Genomic DNA, 20,889 nt, shown 5'->3' on the forward strand with positions numbered 1-20,889 from the left:
ACGATGCATTTCTTTGTGAAGATGTGGAGAAGACCCTTGATGTTGTAAAATCCAAACAGACACATTCGGTTACCAACGTGTTTAAGTCGCATGTCAGGCATAAGATTACAGATACGGTGAAGGCCGGGGCAGCAGAAGATATGTGGAACTAATCAATGATAAACGGAGAATGCCTCTAAATGCCACAGGGCCCTATGTTTTTATTGCTGCAAAAGATAAGGCTACATTTGTACTGTCAGGAATGATACAGTGACATTTCTCTTAACCGGTTCTCCCTTCATACCGGACAAATCAAGAAGTCCCGGCCGGCGTGTACGTAAATAAAAGGTTAGATTACCTTATAAACAGGCCACCCCTTTAAGCCGAATACCGACCGGTATTTGTGTAATCAAGATCAATAAAATATTACCTTATCAAACCGGCCTTGTCACTTGAAATCATCAATCCATAAATATTATTGTTATGTAAACAAACACATTAAGCCGGTCAATTAGAACACCTGCATGGCGAACGACTAGTGTTTACCTGTCCGACGGGCGGCCGGTTTTGAGAAGTTTCACTGTATATGTAAGCTTCTAATTTCTAAAGGCAGATCAGATATGAATAACATATATTTAGGGAGAAATTACTGTTGTAGCAAAATATATTTTTCAGATCTTTTCAGTTAAGTTATTGTGAGATTATTCAGACTTTTGACTTGTTTATATATCTTGCTCTTGATGGATTAGGTACTGATATAACTATCCTAACACACTTTTGATGTGCCTGATTTATTAGTTCTACGAAATGGGTAAAAACTTCTTCAGCGGGCTGAGATTTTAAGTTGTTAATTCCAATATGAAAAATTTAAGTTTTTGGCATAGCTGATTTGTGATATGAATGAAGTGGTTTTTCATTAGTGTAAGTAGCCTCTTTTTCACCATTACTGTTGCTACCTGCAATCAAAACATAAAAGTTATATGAAAAACCAAGGTCTGCTAAAACTTGGTCACCACTTTCCAAAAGAGTTCATAAAAATGTCGTAATTTGAAATTATTTATATAATTTATTTTTAAAATTACAATTATCTGTTATGCCCCGGATTTATGAATGGTCAACGGATGAAAAACAAATGGCAATAGTTACTATTTAATTATAATAATAACATTGCTTGCTGTTCGGTGTGAGCCAAGGCTCCGTGTTGAAGACCGTACCTTGACCTATAATGGTATACTTTTATAAATTGTGACTTGGATGGAGAGTTGTCTCATTGGAACTCATACCACATCTTCCTATACCTATTCTATAAAGATAAACTATCAAATAAAATAATCGAAACGCAAAAATCAATCAAGTGATAAAGTTCACATATGAAGTCCGATTTTACTGTGGTATGAAGTACTTAAAACGTGTTACTGTAAGTTTTCGTTCCAGGGAATATTTAAAGTTCATATTTAAAATCCTGCTTTATTACACTAAAATCTTTTTTTTAAACTTTTCTTTTGGCTTAGCTAAAGTTGGCTTCCTAGCCAGAAATTCTTTATAGCTTTTGAGTTTTTTAATTGTACTCCTCAATTAACTCCTGTGCCGCTTTAGCTAGCTTAGTCATACTTTGCTGACTTGCTGTTTGAATAAAGAAACCATTCTCGGTGTTTGAAAATTAAAAAAAAAAAATATTTATAAAAAAATGCATTATCATTGTTGCCATGGAAATGGCTTGGATTGAACCTGCAAAAATCAAATAGACATGAACATTAATTCCTTGTACCATACAAGTTCTTGTTCAAGTTACATAAAAAATAATTCAACAAAAAAATGTTTGGTTACCATGGCAACACCTTAATACCGTATATACTTTTGTCCGTCCGTCCGTCCATCTGTCATTAATATTTTAATCACAACTCATCTTACACCACTGCACATGTTTGATGAAACTTAACACAAAATTATTTAAGAATACCATTTATAGACACAGTATCCTACACTATAAATCCAACTTTAAATTTAAAAAAAGAAGAACAGTGCTGTAGGTACTTCATTGCCTCTAAAACCATATGTAGCATATCCATGAATATCATCAAAAACCTAAGAAATGTAAGTTATTACACAGAAGCCATATTTACAGTGAACAGTTTATTTGTATATATCATAATCTTGCCCTTTGACCTCAAAATCAATTTAGATTCAGAATTTGTTGTGATGTGTTTTTGTTATTGCAAGCAATGCTCTAGTGTTGTATTCGCAATAATTTAAACTTGCATTTTGGAATTTTTTATATGAATAAAGTGGGATTTTTGGTCTAGAATTGCAATAATAATGCATGCAATAATTTCTAAATTTACAGTATCATCCAAAAACAATTTTTCCAGTGAAACATCTATTGATATAGAAATTGTGATTTTACTGTTTACCTGCAGAACTCAAAATCATGATTTTCCTAGTCATCTCTCAAGTTTAATTTCAATCATTTCAGGGAAACCTTATGACCAATTGGAAATATAAGGATTCTTCCAGCTAATAACCGTTGTAATAATGTACTGAATGACAACAGTGCACTTGTCATATATCTATATTCCTTGCTCCCATTCCAGAATATGGCCATTGTGGGTTTGTCTGACAAGAAGCAAGACATTCTTACTCTCTGGAGCAGCTGATGGTGCCTAATCCAAACTATGAAAATGTTGGAAGTCAATGACCCATTACTAAATATGTTAGGCCTTTTACTTGAATGGATACTATAAATCAACTACATTCCAAATATCATTGACTTGACCCCCCAAGGGTGACTGGGGAAACGAAATATGGTCACTTGGTCTTCTCCCGACCGGCAGTAAAACGCTAGCCGAAGTGGGGCGTCCGTTTGGCTGTGCGGGATGTATCAAGTTCGCAGTCACGTCCGGTCAGAATGGGGACGTAAAATCCGATGCCTCGTGTAAAGAGAGTGCCGAGCTCTTTGCACGTTAAGAACCCTGGCAACAACTCTTTGAGGGGTCAGTAGGTGGCCTGTTGCAAGCAAAATTTCTGTCCCTATCCATTACACCCTCATTTTCCTGTGGCAGTCCAAATTTCCCCGACCATCATCCCGAATGGCCTCTATTATGACAAGACCTACCTATTGTATTTATTGTTAACTTGTTCTCGTCCTGAACATGCATGAAATATTTGCAACTGGACATTAAGCAACCAACAATCAATCAATCAATCATTGACTTGACATTATTGGTTTCCCTTACACTAACCTATAAATTTTAACCAAGTCAATAAACCATGAATGACTTAAGGTTTAGGCAAATATGTTTTTAAAACATAAAATAAACATAGAATATATACGATGTACCTTATCAAATGACATATGAATAATAGTTTATAACAATACATATACTTCATGTATAAGCAAGATTTGATTAGCATGCAGGTCAAGTTTACGAGCTTATTCCATCTACGCCAGTGACTTACTTTCCATAGTGCGCCAGAGGGTTGAATCCTATTCTGCAAATTATGTTTTGTATCCATAATGAATTTGTTACACCAAAAGTTAAAAGATACCAAAATATTTTTATAGAGTTATATAAATGCTGGTTTTAAAATTTTCCAATATCATTTGTCATTTGAAAAGATATAATTTTATTTAATATTGCTTCATATTATAAAACTGATTTCTAGAATAACAATTAAAAATTTCATTTACATTAACACAATGCTGCAATAAACAGATTTATCTACATAATTTCTAAATACTGTGTGCAATTTCTTAAATAAGAGTGGTAACAAATCGATTCTTATATCACATATTTTAGAATTTGTAAATTATATATAGAATTCACCAATATCAAATTACTATACATGTAGGTCTTTTAAATTAGAATTTGTTTCAAATAGTGACCACTACAGAATGCATATCTGAATCATCAAGGTTTAATTATCGCAAATTTTGTAAAGGCTAAAAGCTGGTCTTTTCCATTATCATATTATAGGTATGAATCAAAAAGTTCATAAAAAAATTGTTTAGATATGATTTTTTTTATGAACTTTTCGGATTAATTCATTCAAAGAAATTACCACAGGACTGACACTTTGGTACTGTAAATTTTCATAAATTTTATAATTCAATCTTCTTTAAAAATCAATATTTATTAAACCTGATGTTGATGACTGGATTATGTTATATTGATGTACCAAAATTCTCCTGACATTCAATAGAGTGAAAATATTTATTAATTTTGGATTTTTTCATTTTTAACTTAATAAATATTGTGACCAGACCTACCTATTGTATTTATTGTGAACTTGTTCTCGTCCTGAATATGCATGAAATATTTGCCACTGGACGTTAAGCAACCAACAATCAATCAATCTTTTTGAGGCAACTATTGTTAAAATTATTGAATCATATCGATGTATAGGAATTTAAACATACTAATGAAGACAAATTACTCTTGAAGGTAAAAGGAAAATTTGTCATGTGACCCATTCTGAAATGGCCCAATATGATCATCAAAATTGTCATAGGTCACATCTTTTTTCTCTAACATCAACGATCTGTTTGTCCATAGCAAGTACTATGTCTGTGGACAATGTGTCTAGATTAAACTGTTGTAATGCTTCTAAGTGACATTCTGATTTTATAAGTCGCCTATTAGACGCAATTTTGCATGGGTGACAATAGACTAATGAAGCAGAAGTATACTTGATTTGAATTATCCGTCTTGTCTGTAGTCTTTTCACTTGCAAGTATATTGTTTTGGGAAAAGGCTATTAGTACGTTGATCCTCCTCTACATGTTGAATACGGTGTAAAGATTGTCAAAAGTGATGACATGATTCCTTTAAAACACGTTGGGTTATTGGCCGTTTCATTGATACCATTGATTCCCTCTTTCAGATTTATAAACATTTTTTATAATTCTTTTTCGTTATCATTATGCAGTTATTGGGGTTTTTTTGCAGACATTTTATCACGGAGGCGCCTATAATATTCAATTAAAGCTACGATATTTACTCAACTGATCCTTACCTTTGTGTTTGTGGGCTGTTTAGTTAGATGAGTAATAACTTTTGTTGTAGAAAAAAATCTTTTTCACAGATCATTCTTGAATCTTCAAAAGTGTTTTGATCAACACGGTCTTTGTGTAGGTTTACAATTGATAATCAAAGAATGATAATTTCATAAAGTTGAAACCGACCTAAAACAATATCATGAATATATTTATGTAAGGAAAATATCATGGGCATCTATATATAATTGATGTTTGTTGGCTCATTGTTCCGTCAATAAGTTTTCCATGGAAAGACCAACAAAAAAGCTGTAACATCAGTAATGTCTTCCCGTTTCCTCTACATTAAAAATACAATATTGAAAACATCCTCCAGATTCCCTATTTGAAATGTGTAGGGCAGATGCTTACAGTTGACTCGATTCTTTAAATCCATTAATTGAGTATATTCTGATGGTCTTGAGTCGTGTCCTTTACTTTAAGGTGCAAATCATCAATACTTAATTTATAGGCAGGAGTCGTGTTTTCATGTGGTCTTGGAATAGAATGACCATTTATTTTCCCAGGACCATCATTTTCAAGTTTTGTGCATGATGGATCGTTTGGTTCTACTGTAACACCTATTTTCTACAAGTGCCTTTTTATAAGCTGAACTGCTTGACCAGCAAAATCCCATCAAGATATTCAAAATTTCGAAAGAAAATGAAAAAAAAAGTAAAATCACAAAAATACTGAACTCCGAGGAAAATTCAATCGGAAAGTCCCTAATCACATGGCAAAATCAAATGACAAAACACATCAAACGAATGGACAACAACTGTCATATTCCTGACTTGGTACAGGCATTTTCAAATGTAGAAAATGGTGGATTGAACCTGGTTTTATAGCGCTAAACCTCTCACTTGTACGACAGTCTTATCAAATTTCGTTATATTTACAACGATGAAACGCATCTTCTTGTAAATTAATGTTGTACAAGATGATTCCTAGAAAGCGTTGCAGTGCATTCTTGGTTGGTAATCTGCTCTTAGATATAAAGGACATGACAGTAACTAGCCTATTATCACTATTTACATGTTGTCCATTTGATGAAGCAGAAGACATCAGTGACCACAACACCGGGTTCTCTGTTTTTAATTCATAAGCTAGTGTTTTCAAATCAGAAGTCTCAATATTAATTTCAGATAATCTAAGATGCGTTTCGGGTCTTTTAGCGTAAACAAATAACCTCTTCTTGATCACAGCTACCAATTTAAAATTGAGAATGGAAATGGGGAATGTGTCAAAGAGACAACAACCCGACCATAGAACAGACAACAGCAGAAGGTCACCAACAGGTCTTCAATGCAGCGAGAAATTCCCGCACCCGGAGGCGTCCTTCAGCTGGTCCCTAAACAAATATATATACTAGTTCAGTGATAATGAACGCCATACTAAACTCCAAATTGTACACAAGAAACTAAATTAAAAATAATACAAGACTAACAAAGGCTAGAGGCTCCTGACTTGGGACAGGCGCAAAAATGCGGCGGGGTTAAACATGTTTATGAGATCTCAACCCTCCCCCTATACCTCTAGCCAATGTAGAAAAGTAAACGCATAACAATACGCACATTAAAATTCAGTTCAAGAGAAGTCCGAGTCTGATGTCAGAAGGTGTAACCAAAGAAAATAAACAAAATGACAATAATACATAAATAACGACAGACTACTAGCAGTTAACTGACATGCCAGCTCCAGACTTCAATTAAACTGATTGAAAGATTATGTCTTCATCATATGAATATCAGGCACAATCCTTCCCGTTAGGGGTTTAGTATCATACCATCATAACATATATGAGAAGAACATAACCCGTGTCATACCAACAACTGGTTTTTAAATAAATGTGTTTAGTGCCGATGCAAAGACCCTATAAGTGAATCAATATTAACGCCAAAATATGCAATCTTTAATGACCTGACAACAGTATCGTAACTATATCCCTTCTTAATAAGTCTATTTAAAGGTTTTGTTAGCTTCAGAGGTGAATACTGACATTTTTGTGCTTTATAAAGAATATTTCCATAAAAAATTGGATGTGAAATACCTGAACGTATAAGAAGTCTGCATGTTGAGCTATATTTACGAATGATTTCCTTATACCGATGATAAAATTTAGTAAATGTTTTGACTAGTTTGTGATATCGAAAACCCTGGTGTAATAATTTTTCAGTTATACATAAATTTCTCTCGTTAAAATCTAAAACATTGTTACATACACGAGCGAATCGTACAAGCTGAGATATATAAACACCGTAAGATGGTGACAAGGGAACGTCACCATCTAAAAATGGATAATTAACGATAGGAAATGAAAAATCATCTCTTTTATCATATAATTTGTCTTGATTTTATCTCATTTCCTTATTTTGATATAAGTTTTGACAGCTTTCTTTAAATTTCCTTTACATGTAAGTTTGACAATATCGTTATTTCCATTACATACAAGTTTGATAATATCGTTAAGTCATGACATCCAACTCAAACTTAAGTATTGAACTGCTTTCGCTCTGGATTGTCGGGTTCTGGGCATGATATATTTTCACGTCTGTATAAGAAATATTTCATTACGAAATCATATTTTATCTTTTATTTTCATAGCTACATTGTGTACCTGATAATTTAACATGCGAGGTGTTTTCCTATACGCGATCAAATCACAAACATCCACTTCTTGTATACCCTATTTCTATTTTGAACCTTGCTTTTTAACGTTTTTTCATATAATAGTTAAACGACGGTTACGCTTAGACCTAACAAAAATATGTGTTTCCGGTTACACCCTTTTAAAGGTCAATAATATGTATTATTTTTTTAATAGTTTTCTAATTACAAATAGTCTCTTTTCATTTTTAAAAGAAGTTGGAATATATTATAAACATGTTATTTCACGTATCTTGGTGTAGCATTTTTTTTGTAAATAAACAATTTGCTTTAGACTAGGAAGTTTTAGAATATTGGAGGACCTTTTGTTTGATTTCAAAAATATACTATGAATTGTAAAAATATGTGAATTGGCACTTGCCGCGATATAGCCCTTTTGCCTAAAGACCAATCAATCACTCAATCAAACTTTTCAAAATTAGGGTAGGAAGGCATGGAATGTTTTTTGGGAAGGGGAGGGCGGCAGATTGTCAACATGAAATAACCCTGGTGGTCACAACTGATTCATGAATAACTAAAGAACTATGATTTGTTACAATGACTATGATTTGATTTTTATGATTTTGCTCTAAAAAATAAATCCAAAAAAAATATGCAACATAAATATCAAAATAATTTGTATTAAAATTATCTAATTATATTAACTATTTCCTCCTTTCCTCAGTAATGATCAACTATTCCTAATCACCATCGTGTGATCACTTTGGCAGCCCAGTTTGTTTTTTTTTGAAATCTTACATTAACAAATTGTCCTCTGGACACTGCCATTCTTTTGTGACCACTTTCTAGTCTGTAGCCACGTGCAGTACCACAGGCTGATTGAAACGAAAGGTCGAGATCAGGCGAGCATGTAATTTTTCCTGAACTATGAAGTCCGTCCCCACCTCTCCAAGGGCAGATACAACAGCTGGTGGAACCTGTGGCTATTACCAAATTCGGCACTACTTTGTGTTAAAAAGCTTTTATATTTGTATACTTGAAATAAATGAGTGAATGCTAAATTCCAAGCACTCCTGCCGTCTCTCATTCTCCTGATGGATATCGGGTATGAATTCCTCAATCCAAGTTGGAGCCAACTTCTTTAAAGTTTATTTTGCTGTATCTGCTACTGCTTCTTTTGATGGTTTGTCTTTGTCTTCTTCTGGTCCGATTGATGGTTTGTCTTTGTCTTCTTCTGGTCCGGTTGATGGTTTGTATTTTTCTCTAACAATGTGCAAAGTTTCATGCTTTTACCATAATAAAGTAATCATTTGTGCCAAAATATTGGACATAGCTGCTGGGCTATTTGGTTTGTAATATACTGAAACAAATTGTCAATACAGTAACATTTGTTAAAAGTAAACCATTATAGGTCAAGGTACGGCCTTCAACAAGGAGCTTTGGCTCACATCGAACAACAAGCTATAAATGGCCCAACAAATACTGGTGTAAAACCATTCAATGGGAAAACCAACGGTCTAATCTATATAAAAACGAGAAACCCTTATTAACCACATAAACAAACGACAACCACTGAACATCATTTTATTGGTGGAGGGTGGCCAGAGTGCTCAGAGAGAACCACCAACTTTAGGTAGGAAAGTTGACAATCCTTGTGAAATGAGATAAGAGTGTTGACTTGCTAGTATTACAGTCAACTTTACTACTTAGAACACTGGGTTATCGAGGCTTTCTGAAATATAAATGATGTTACCACAAACATAAATGATCACCACAGAAGGTCAAACTTTACCTTTAAATATTGAAGGTTTGTGCATATTCAATGATCACCACAGAAGGTCAAACTTTACTTTTAAATATTAAAGGTTTGTGCATATTCAATTTCAAGACTTTAGCAGCTTTAACTAAATGGTTACTTTTCATGATTTATTTTAAGGAAACACGGATAAACCATACTTATATCTGTTTTGAAAAAATAAATAAATAGTCATTATGAATGCATACCTGTTGATTCAAATCTTCTTTCATTTGAGTTACAATTTCTGCATTTCTTATATCTTTTTCTCTACAAATAAAAAAAAAAAAATTAAATATAGAATTGTTCAATAAAAAATGTCCAGCCCTGATAATTATAACTAGAGGCTCTAAACACCCTCGCGTTTTGCTTTCCTGCCTCCTCAACAAAAGCCTATTTTCGGTATACTCGATAAATCATTTATAGAGGACAATAATTCCATAAAGAGATAATAATTGTACTAGAAAATTCAAAGAGGGGTTGGGGGGGAACCTTGCAACAACAAATGGAAGTGTTTTACGACCTTGACTGGCTATACAGTCCTTGCACGGTCGGAAACAATTGACCTTGCAAGGATCCATTAAAACCAATACTGTTATTTGTTTTATTGGTGGAGGGTGGCCAGAGTGCTCAGAGAGAACCACCAACTTTAGGTAGGAAAGTTGACAATCCTTGTGAAATGAGATAAGAGTGTTGACTTGCTAATATTACAGTCAACTTTACTACTTAGAACACTGGGTTATCGAGGCTTTCTGAAATATAAATGATGTTACCACAAACATAAATGATCACCACAGAAGGTCAAACTTTACCTTTAAATATTGAAGGTTTGTGCATATTCAATGATCACCACAGAAGGTCAAACTTTACTTTTAAATATTGAAGGTTTGTGCATATTCAATTTCAAGACTTTAGCAGCTTTAACTAAATGGTTACTTTTCATGATTTATTTTAAGGAAACACGGATAAACCATACTTATATCTGTTTTGAATAGAAAATAAATAGTCATTATGAATGCATACCTGTTGATTCAAATCTTCTTTCATTTGAGTTACAATTTCTGCATTTCTTATATCTTTTCTCTACAAATAAAAAAAAAATATTAAATATAGAATTGTTCAATAAAAAAATGTCCAGCCCTGATAATTATAACTAGAGGCTCTAAACACCCTCGCGTTTTGCTTTCCTGCCTCCTCAACAAAAGCCTATTTTCGGTATACTCGATAAATCATTTATAGAGGACAATAATTCCATAAAGAGATAATAATTGTACTAGAAAATTCAAAGAGGGGTTGGGGGGGAACCTTGCAACATCAAATGGAAGTGTTTTACGACCTTGACTGGCTATACTGTCCTTGCACGGTCGGAAACAATTGACCTTGCAAGGATCCATTAAAACCAATACTGTTATTTGTTTTATTGGTGGAGGGTGGCCAGAGTGCTCAGAGAGAACCACCAACTTTAGGTAGGAAAGTTGACAATCCTTGTGAAATGAGATAAGAGTGTTGACTTGCTAGTATTAGTCAACTTGACTACTTAGAACACTTGGTTATCGAGGCTTTCTGAAATATAAATGATGTTACCACAAACAAATGATCACCACAGAAGGTCAAACTTTCCCTTTCAATATTGAAGGTTTGTGCATATTCAATGATCACCACAGAAGGTCAAACTTTACTTTTAAATATTGAAGGTTTGTGCATATTCAATTTCAAGACTTTAGCAGCTTTAAAGGGAAATCACACTATTTATACTACTAATAATAATTCATTGAAATTTTGCATGTAGACAGATTATACTTATTAAGATATTTTAGGCGAAAAAAAAATTGGGGTCACCAATGTTGTTTTCGAGATATGACGTCATCAAAACTTAAAGAATCGCGTTATAACGAAATATAGAAATCGCGCTCTAAATTGTTAAAAAAAGACAAATTTATTGAAAAACGATGTTTAACTGGAATAACAAAAACAGTCAAATGTAACTTGTACCTTATGAACATTTATTTGTCTCGGTTTCCTTATTTTTGAAGGCCTTTGAACATTTCCCGCCATTTTTAATTGCTATTTATAATAGATTTTTCTTGAAATTAAAAAAAATCTACTAATGTTTTTCCCTTCAAACTTCTGCATAAGTTGCAGCTTCAGGGAAGATTTTAAAAGCATAAATGAAAAAGGGGGGTCACCGATGTTTTAAATCCGCTGAAACGGAAATAATCTTATTATTGAATTTTGGCGGGAACTATAACCTTTTCTGTTAACGTTTTTGCCCCCAAGGGTGACTGGGGAATAGAAGTATGGTCACCATTGGTCTTCCTCCGACCGGCAGTAAAACCCGTGCTAAAGTGGGGCGTCCGTTTGGCTGTGCGGGATGTACAAATTTGCAGCCACGTCCGGTCAGAATGGGGACGTTAAATCCGATGCCTCGTGTAAAGAGAGTGCCACGCTCTTTGCACGTTAAGAACCCTTGCAACAACTCTTAGAGGGGTCCGTAGGTGACCTGGTGTAAGGCTAAATTTCTGTCCCTATCCAATATACCCTCATTTCCCGTGGCAGTCTAAATTTCTCCGACCATAATTCCTTAATCTATTACAGAACCTACCTATTGTATTTATTGTGAACTTGTTCTCGTCCTGAATATGCATGAAATATTTGCCACTGGACGTTAAGCAACCAACAATCAATCAATCTGTTAACGTTATAGAACGACGTTGCTGGCATAACAGCATTTCTTGCAACGCTTGGGTTGAATTAAACCTTTTCACTACAAAATATAATATCATTTTTGAACATTTTTTAAGGGATTTTGATTATTCATTGATATTTTGATCAATCTATAGAAGACAGATCAGGATGCACTGTTCATGAAGTATTTAAAGTGCCTTCAACATCAACCGGAAAGATCAAAACAGCTGCTAAAAATGACAGAAATGATACTCTAGGAGACGCCTGCCCTAATAATAATGAAAGTATTCATCAAGATGAAACTAATACTGCATTATTTCTATGTCCAGAACTTTGCTAATGCCAAGTATTTCTAAATTTGGAAATCAAGATAAATAATGCACGATTTTTTTTTTATCAGTACAAATATAACAAAGATTTATAGGGGAATATCAATGATGGCATTACACCTAGATTTATTCAGATTTATTACTGTTTTAAATGAGAAATCTGAAAAGGGGTGTGCTAAATGGTAGACAAGCTGTAAAGACAAGTCAGTGCATTGATATGGGAGGAATTGGGGAGGCTTGCAAAACCCTCCGAGAAACAAGAAGGGCTATCCTTCATGAAAAGGAATTTCTGTACAGAATTCAGACCTGCTATGTTGAGAACGATAACTTTACATCTTCAGTAACATGAGTAATAACACTTTTTATTTTCAAATCTTACAAGAACAATAAGTGATGTGTTACGGTGTAACCAAATTAAGTTAACCAAGTGAATTAATTTATTTATAACAATCAGCTATTACAAAACGGAAGTCCAGAAACATAAATAAGCATACAAGAATAGTATATGCTGTGAACGGTGTATGTCTCAAGTCACTACGACTTCCGATTCTCGAATTACAATATTTTTTTCAAGGAAAATAGCTGCTTATAAGTGTTAATTACCAAATGATTGGGTTCATCTTAATTTGTTCAATTACAATTCTTCTTAAATTAGACGATCGGGTATTTTGAGAATTAAAAAGATATAAGAAGCCGAGTTGAGCATGGTATGTAAAACTATTGGTCAGATTCGAGCAAATGTAAAAAGTGTTGTATAGATTTCGTGTACTGACACTGTTTATCATCTAAATAACGGGTTATATTGTTCTATTTGTGATATTACTTTTATTGTTTGGCCTATTATCGGTAATACCCATTTGACGTGATTTGAATTATCTTTCAGTATTTGCTGGTGTGCTTTGTACGTGCGACTTTTCGTGTGTCTTTGGTTCATATGACGTGGCTCTTTACGTTTAATCATCCCGTTGTACCCCCCAAGGGTGACTGGGGAATAGAAATATGGTCACCATTGGTCTTCCTCCAACTGGCGGTAAAACCCTCGCTTAAGTGGGGCGTCCGTTTGGCTGTGCGGGATGTACAAGGTCGCAGTCACGTCCGGTCAGAATGGGGACGTTAAATTCGATGCCTCGTGTAAAGAGAGGGCTACGTTCTTTGCACGTTAAGAACCCTTGCAACAACTCTTTGAGGGGTCCGTAGGTGGCCTGTTGCAAGGCTAAATTTCTGTCCCTATCCAATATACCCTCATTTCCCGTGGCAGTCTAAATTTCTCCAACCTTTATCCCGGACGCCCCTCCTACAGAACTTGCATATTGTATTTATTGTTAATTTGTTCTCGTCCTGAATATGCATGAAATATTTGCCACTGGACGTTAAGCAACCAACAATCAATCAATTAATCATCCCGGCAATCATCTTAAAGTGTTATTATAATTTTAAATACTTTGAACTTCAAAATTATTATATATCAATGTGTTTATAATATATTTTTAATTTTTGCTGGTGAGTATTATACGTGCTACTTTTTGTATATTTTTTTATACATGTGACGTAGTTTTTTACTTTTTACATCCCACTATATATTTTATTCTATTATAATGTCTTGTCGTATGTAACGTGCAAGTGACGTCAAACACGCGACTCTCTACTCGAGTTGACGTGAACCTCGCCGCCGTACAGTCATTTTGTTATTGTTCTATTATATGTCATTATGTTATTGTTCTATTATATGTCATTATGTTATTGTTCTATTATAAATTTGAAAATACTTTGAACGACAAACGACAAATTTATTTTACTCGCGTAGTGGTATTTACCATATGTGGATTCTTTAAAATTCTAAAGAACTTCTGGACAATTTTAAATCCCGGTCTATTTCTGAAATTAATTCTAACATAACTTTTGATTTTTTAACCCTGTATACCAACATTCCCCATGTGAAATTATAAAATTGTTTTGAATAAACATTGAATGACAAACTTTTTTCATATGTGACGTTTACATTTTCTGACGTCAGACACGCGAAGCAATGAATGTGGTTTTTAATTTGATAGATGCTTTTATGCTTTTTTTGTAAATAATTGTTTGTTTTGATATTGTAACACAGTGATGACTGCTGTACCCATATTTTGACTATTTTATTTATAATGTCTGTTTTGTTCACGCATCGTTGTAAATATAACGGAATTTGATAAGACTGTCGTACAAGTGAGAGGTTTAGCGCTATAAAACCAGGTTCAATCCACCATTTTCTACATTTGAAAATGCCTATACCAAGTCAGGAATATGACAGTTGTTGTCCATTCGTTTGATGTGTTTTGTCATTTGATTTTGCCATGTGATTAGGGACTTTCCGATTGAATTTTCCTCGGAGTTCAGTATTTTTGTGATTTTACTTTTTTTTGGTTGAGTAAGGAAAATTATATGTACTTCAATGGGCCTAGTAACCGATACAATGATAAGTATACACCATCTTGTGCATTAAGAGGTCGTTTTATTTGAGATATAAATACATCGTAATATTGTTAATTATGTAAATCAGAAAAATTGAAAATGTGTCATCATGCATGTCTATTGAACTTGAAAAACTTCTCGGAGCCACTTGCTCAGAGTTTGGAACACTACCAAGAACTTTGCCCGCTGTCACGGTGTTTGCTCAAAATCAAATTTAATCTTTTTTCTATAGATTCTTGACCCAGTTGCATTGATGGGGGGGGGGGGGGGGGGGGGGGGGGGGGGGGGGGGCAATATGGGGTTAACATGTTAACAACACCTCAACTTTAGCGAAAACAGTTAACAACAAAAATAAAATGCTGATAACAGTTAACACCAATTTTTACTTGATAACAGATGACAGTGGTGTTAAAATTTCAATAACATTTAAAAACCATATTAAAAAATTTTAAGATCTGTAAAGGAATTTTGATTATTCTGATTGAATTTCTGTACAGAATTCAGACCTGCTATGTTGAGAACGATAACTTTACATCTTCAGTAACATGAGTAATAACACTTTTTATTTTCAAATCTTACAAGAACAATAAGTGATGTGTTACGGTGTAACCAAATTAAGTTAACCAAGTGAATTAATTTATTTATAACAATCAGCTATTACAAAACGGAAGTCCAGAAACATAAATAAGCATACAAGAATAGTATATGCTGTGAACGGTGTATGTCTCAAGTCACTACGACTTCCGATTCTCGAATTACAATATTTTTTTCAAGGAAAATAGCTGCTTATAAGTGTTAATTACCAAATGATTGGGTTCATCTTAATTTGTTCAATTACAATTCTTCTTAAATTAGACGATCGGGTATTTTGAGAATTAAAAAGATATAAGAAGCCGAGTTGAGCATGGTATGTAAAACTATTGGTCAGATTCGAGCAAATGTAAAAAGTGTTGTATAGATTTCGTGTACTGACACTGTTTATCATCTAAATAACGGGTTATATTGTTCTATTTGTGATATTACTTTTATTGTTTGGCCTATTATCGGTAATACCCATTTGACGTGATTTGAATTATCTTTCAGTATTTGCTGGTGTGCTTTGTACGTGCGACTTTTCGTGTGTCTTTGGTTCATATGACGTGGCTCTTTACGTTTAATCATCCCGTTGTACCCCCCAAGGGTGACTGGGGAATAGAAATATGGTCACCATTGGTCTTCCTCCAACTGGCGGTAAAACCCTCGCTTAAGTGGGGCGTCCGTTTGGCTGTGCGGGATGTACAAGGTCGCAGTCACGTCCGGTCAGAATGGGGACGTTAAATTCGATGCCTCGTGTAAAGAGAGGGCTACGTTCTTTGCACGTTAAGAACCCTTGCAACAACTCTTTGAGGGGTCCGTAGGTGGCCTGTTGCAAGGCTAAATTTCTGTCCCTATCCAATATACCCTCATTTCCCGTGGCAGTCTAAATTTCTCCAACCTTTATCCCGGACGCCCCTCCTACAGAACTTGCATATTGTATTTATTGTTAATTTGTTCTCGTCCTGAATATGCATGAAATATTTGCCACTGGACGTTAAGCAACCAACAATCAATCAATTAATCATCCCGGCAATCATCTTAAAGTGTTATTATAATTTTAAATACTTTGAACTTCAAAATTATTATATATCAATGTGTTTATAATATATTTTTAATTTTTGCTGGTGAGTATTATACGTGCTACTTTTTGTATATTTTTTTATACATGTGACGTAGTTTTTTACTTTTTACATCCCACTATATATTTTATTCTATTATAATGTCTTGTCGTATGTAACGTGCAAGTGACGTCAAACACGCGACTCTCTACTCGAGTTGACGTGAACCTCGCCGCCGTACAGTCATTTTGTTATTGTTCTATTATATGTCATTATGTTATTGTTCTATTATATGTCATTATGTTATTGTTCTATTATAAATTTGAAAATACTTTGAACGACAAACGACAAATTTATTTTACTCGCGTAGTGGTATTTACCATATGTGGATTCTTTAAAATTCTAAAGAACTTCTGGACAATTTTAAATCCCGGTCTATTTCTGAAATTAATTCTAACATAACTTTTGATTTTTTAACCCTGTATACCAACATTCCCCATGTGAAATTATAAAATTGTTTTGAATAAACATTGAATGACAAACTTTTTTCATATGTGACGTTTACATTTTCTGACGTCAGACACGCGAAGCAATGAATGTGGTTTTTAATTTGATAGATGCTTTTATGCTTTTTTTGTAAATAATTGTTTGTTTTGATATTGTAACACAGTGATGACTGCTGTACCCATATTTTGACTATTTTATTTATAATGTCTGTTTTGTTCACGCATCGTTGTAAATATATCGGAATTTGATAAGACTGTCGTACAAGTGAGAGGTTTAGCGCTATAAAACCAGGTTCAATCCACCATTTTCTACATTTGAAAATGCCTATACCAAGTCAGGAATATGACAGTTGTTGTCCATTCGTTTGATGTGTTTTGTCATTTGATTTTGCCATGTGATTAGGGACTTTCCGATTGAATTTTCCTCGGAGTTCAGTATTTTTGTGATTTTACTTTTTTTTGGTTGAGTAAGGAAAATTATATGTACTTCAATGGGCCTAGTAACCGATACAATGATAAGTATACACCATCTTGTGCATTAAGAGGTCGTTTTATTTGAGATATAAATACATCGTAATATTGTTAATTATGTAAATCAGAAAAATTGAAAATGTGTCATCATGCATGTCTATTGAACTTGAAAAACTTCTCGGAGCCACTTGCTCAGAGTTTGGAACACTACCAAGAACTTTGCCCGCTGTCACGGTGTTTGCTCAAAATCAAATTTAATCTTTTTTCTATAGATTCTTGACCCAGTTGCATTGATGGGGGGGGGGGGGGGGGGCAATATGGGGTTAACATGTTAACAACACCTCAACTTTAGCGAAAACAGTTAACAACAAAAATAAAATGCTGATAACAGTTAACACCAATTTTTACTTGATAACAGATGACAGTGGTGTTAAAATTTCAATAACATTTAAAAACCATATTAAAAAATTTTAAGATCTGTAAAGGAATTTTGATTATTCTGATTGAATATGGGAACTTTTATAACAAAACGGCGGATGTAAATGTGCACCCTTTCTAAACACACGAGTTCTTTGATCTTCATTCCAGTTTTGAACATGAATTGTAAGTATTTAAAGTGTATTGTGCATACTGTTTGTCCTATATGCATGCTGTCTGCATGTTGTCTTGGTTTTGCACTTTTTGACTTTGTTCATGGATTTCCTTGAGATATTTCAAAGTTTTTGAATGTTGATTGTCCAAGTACTTTGTATCGAGAAAGAGTGTGATAACCACGAATAATGTTTCCAAGACCAGTGCAACTAGCATTATTTAACATGCCAATGCATGCTTATTTCGTCCATACCCACATGATGAAGAAGCCACTGATTAAATGATTGGTTTGATTTTAAAGTTGTTTTTTTATCTGTACTGTTTGCCTTGTAATGATACACCCCATGGTATGTTTATATGTTTGACCATTACTTGTCATCTTTGTGCTTTGATTTTCGCCTTAATTACCAGAGATGAATTAAGATTGGTTTTTTTTTATATAGATTAGACCGTTGGTTTTCCCGTTTGAATGGTTTTACATTTGGGGACCTTTATAGCTTGTTGTTCGGTGTGAGCCAAGGCTCCGTGTTGTAGGCTGTACCTTTACCTATAATTGTTTACTTTCATAAATTGTTATTTGGATGGAGAGTTGTCTCATTGGCACTCATACCACATCTTCCTATACATATAAACAAAGGTGACTTATACTACTTATGTCTTGTTCGACTTATACAAGAGTCATGTATATATTTATAACTTTTTTTAAAACTTAATAAACTTATAAATTTAAACTGTTTTCGGTCTTATTGCAATTTTACAGAAACTCGTGACAGTTCTTCCACTTCTTGTTGTTACTGCCTTTGAAGAGGTTGTTGCAGGATTTACAGGTTGGCTAGACAAAAAGTTATCATCTTCCTTTAAATCTTGGGGTTCTTCGAATTCCTCTTCAGATTCACTATCATATTTAGAGACCTGTTAATGAGTTTCCTCTGTTCTTGCGCTTCTGATGTTTCTGTTTCATGGTTTATTTAGGGCAACTTTGGTTCACATTGAACTCACCATCGGTGTTACTTTCCATTTTCAAAGATTCAACAGCACTGTTTTCCCTCGGTGCAGTCTGGTCGTCTTCACTCTCTGCAAAGACAATGATGCTATATTTACACATAATGCGTTTTAGTCAAAACGTTTTAGAAAACGCTAACGTTCAGACGATAGCTTTAAAAATTAGCTATAAAGCAATATCGAAAATGTATACCTGAATTGCTTTGAATATTACTTTTTAGCTGATACATTTTGATAATGATTAACATATTCCACAATCACTGATCAACCCAATATCTGACAAAGTCTACATTTCACAGTCAGTCAACTACATTCCATTCTCCAACGACGGAAAACTTGAGTAATTTCCGTGTTTTTCGCGCTAAGGCACGGCGGACTTGCAGGCAAGCACGACGAACGTCTTGGAAAAAATTTGTCTCGGAGATAACATCTCGCACTCCGATGACAAAAGTATGGAACATGATACAATAGATAAAAGGTAAAAATTCTAAAGCCACAGTTAAACATTTAAAAAATGGCAATGATTTATTAACATCTGAAAAGAATTGCCAACAAGCTTGGTGAAACTTTTGCGAAATCTTCTTCTTCTAACAACTACAGGGAAGATTTTAAAAAAAGTTAAAAAACAAAAAGAAAAAATTAAATTAAACTTTACTTTAAATAAAAAAATGGTGAAAATTATAATTAACTCTTTTCTCTTGAAGAACTTAAAACATCTCTGTCAAAAGCCTATGATTCAGCTTGTGGGCCTGATAATATTCACTACCAACTGTTAAAACACTTGCCAGATTCCTCGCTGGAAGCTCTTTTGCAGCTTATGAATAACATCTGGGAATCTGGTGATTTACCATCAATCTGGAAGCTTGCAACCGTTGTGCCTATTCCAAAACCAAGTAAAGATCACACGGATCCTATTAATTATCGGCCAATTGCTCTTACCAGTTGTGTCTGTAAAACACTAGAACGGATGGTCAATGATCGCCTTGTTTGGTTCCTGGAATCTAATGGGCTTTAAGCCAATATCCAGTGTGGATTCCGCCAAGGTCGCAGTACTCTTGACCATCTTGTCCGTAATGGTTTTGCGAAAAATGAACATGTAGTGTCGGTCTTTTTCGATCTAGAAAAAGCCTATGATACTGCATGGAAGTATGGTATTTTAAAAGATCTCTTTGATATGGGGTTGAAAGGCAATATGCCAAATTTTATTTCGAATTTTCTATCTAACAGACAATTTAATGTTAGAGTAAATTCAAATATGTCTGATCTGTATGATCAAGAGATGGGTGTTCCTCAGGGCAGTATTTTATCTGTTACATTATTTAGTCTTAAAATCAACAGCCTTGTTGAAGATTTAAAAAGTAATATTGAAGGTTCATTGTATGTTGATGACTTTTTAATTAGTTATAGAGGCAAAAATATGAATAACATAGAAAGACAATTACAGTTATGTCTTGGAAGAATTGAAAAATGGGCCTCGGAAAATGGGTTAAAATTTTCCACTTCAAAAACGGTCGGGATGCATTTTTGTAACAAAAGGAAATTGCATCTTGATCCAGAACTCACTTTGTACGGCAACCCAATTAAAATGGTTGATGAAACCAAATTTCTTGGGTTAATTTTCGATAAAAAGTTAACCTTTCTACCCCATATCAAAATGTTAAAATCGAAATGTTTAAAAGCATTAGATATTTTAAAAGTTGTCGGCAGCACCGACTGGGGTGCTGATCGCAACATTTTACTTAATTTATATAGATCTCTAGATAGATCTCTAGTTAGATCTAAACTAGATTATGGCTCTATAGTGTAT

The sequence above is a fragment of the Mytilus californianus genome, unplaced genomic scaffold (assembly GCF_021869535.1).
Source record: "Mytilus californianus isolate M0D057914Y unplaced genomic scaffold, xbMytCali1.0.p SCAF_39, whole genome shotgun sequence".
Taxonomy (NCBI): Eukaryota; Metazoa; Mollusca; class Bivalvia; order Mytilida; family Mytilidae; genus Mytilus; species Mytilus californianus.